General features: G+C 39.9%; 1 protein-coding gene across 1 annotated transcript in view; it reads left to right on the top strand.

Moving 5' to 3' along the window:
* Nucleotides 1–43: 43 nt before the first annotated feature.
* LOC101851404 (kinesin-like protein KIF22) overlaps nucleotides 44–1816 on the top strand; it is a gene marked incomplete at its 3' end in the record, with an annotated part of 19489 nt that continues 17716 nt past the window's right edge. Inside the window, 1 exon segment of the mRNA XM_013081754.2 lies at nucleotides 44–704.

Genomic DNA, 1816 nt, shown 5'->3' with positions numbered 1-1816 from the left:
AGAAACCTGGATTCACTTCCGGACTTGTCTCAAAGATCGTGTGCGAGGTTTTTTCAATAACTTGAATCGATACTACTGTATATCGAAAGCACAGAATCTGATTAGTTTAGGGCGATTTATGATCGCCTAGGTTTAGGGCCTTATGAGTCTTGTGCTTAGGCCTAGGCTAATCCTAATTTTCTTTTTGCTCATACAAGTTGTATACTTGTACTTATATTATGCGTGTCTTTGATAGAGTCCAAATTAACAACGCAATGTGGTTTATATGACAGTTTTGGTTTCAATAGCTCTTTCTTTATGTCGTTCACAATCTTTGCCTTTGAAAAAAGAGGTTTATTTAAAGGTTTCAACCAGCAAAGGGTTCAACCTGGACGATTTTCAAAAAGTGCTATTGTCCACATTTTAAGGACAAAATACATTTTAAAAATTATGACCAAATCTTCTCTTTATAACTGCCTCTCTCACTTTCGCAAAAAACAGGCCTAGCCTCGGCTCGTACGATCTTTGCCTAGCCAAGTATTATATAATATCGATACTTTCTCTTGTAATCGCTAGAGTTCAAATACTACTGCTCGACTACAGAGCGTTGATTGGCTGTTAAAGATTAATGGAGGCCAGTTCGAAGGGACAGTGTTTACAGTGAAGCAAATTGTTAACTGTCAAACGAAATGTGATTATTCTCAGAGGTTTTGCAAAGTTTTTCAGTAAGTTTTATTCACTGATTACATTTGAAGGCAGTTAGATAAAAGAATGTCGGAAGGGAATCCACTCATTTTGGCTTTGGTCGTTTTAAGTGCAAGTTCATCTCATTCTCTGACTACTGACTCTGATCCCTGACCCTGCCCTGCTGTTGTTACTACTGTTGTTAGTGTTTTTATTAGTTTTAGTTTTTGTTGGCCTTGCCTTGTTTAGATTGTGGTCATCCCTAGCCAATGAAACCGTGAGTCTTGCCTTTAATTGAAAACAACGTCAAGTAAAAATACAATATCTGTTGGTGGTTGGTATGCTGCTCTAGATACTCTAGTGTGGTTTGTTCCTTGGCCACCTCTATTCTCACCCGGGGTGAGAATAGTGCAGGCGGGTCTTGTGGCTATTCTCACCCGGTGCGCGTGTCAACAAATTTTGCGTTCACCCTAAACCACAGAATTCTACACTGTGATAATAGAAAAATTGTAGAATTCTGTGCTGTGAACAAACGTTCCATTACAACTGTACTTGTAGCCTACTAAAAGCGTACAATTTTGTCTGTGGCTGTGGGCAGGGGAGAGAGTGAGAGAGAGAACAAAACAAAATGGCGACCCGCGTAGTTCGGCTCAATTCGAAAAGTTAAATAGCCGTAGCATCTTTGTAGACAACCAAATTAATTTACTTTTGTGTTTTAACATCATTTTTAAACTTTGTTTTGGTCAATTGATCGTCCACACCGATAGACAGTATTCAGAAAGAGACAGAGAGAGAGAGAAGAGGGGAGGAGTAGATCTTGCGAGAACTTCCGGGCGGGTGAGAATAGCCACTTTCTTGTTCCTTAGTCTTAGACTAGTCGGTCAAGCATCTATCGTCCATGTGAATCTCTCCTTTTTGTGTTTAGTTTAGTCTAGGAGGCTATTATTACTATTAAGTCTAATAGTCTAAGTGCAGTCTTGTAACACATCTAGAATCTAATCTTCGGCACTACTCATTAAGTACGGCTAGCCTCTTCCTTGTATGTTGCTAGTGCCGTAAAACACCTACTAGATCTAGAGATCTAACGCATTCAAGCAAATGAAAGTGGCTATTCTCACCCGCCCGGAAGTTCTCGCAAGATCAACTCCTCCCC

The sequence above is a fragment of the Aplysia californica genome, unplaced genomic scaffold (assembly GCF_000002075.1).
Source record: "Aplysia californica isolate F4 #8 unplaced genomic scaffold, AplCal3.0 scaffold00144, whole genome shotgun sequence".
NCBI lineage: Eukaryota > Metazoa > Mollusca > Gastropoda > Aplysiida > Aplysiidae > Aplysia > Aplysia californica.
Note: the sequence above shows the minus strand (reverse complement) of the source record. Positions and strands in the feature narration are given on the sequence as shown.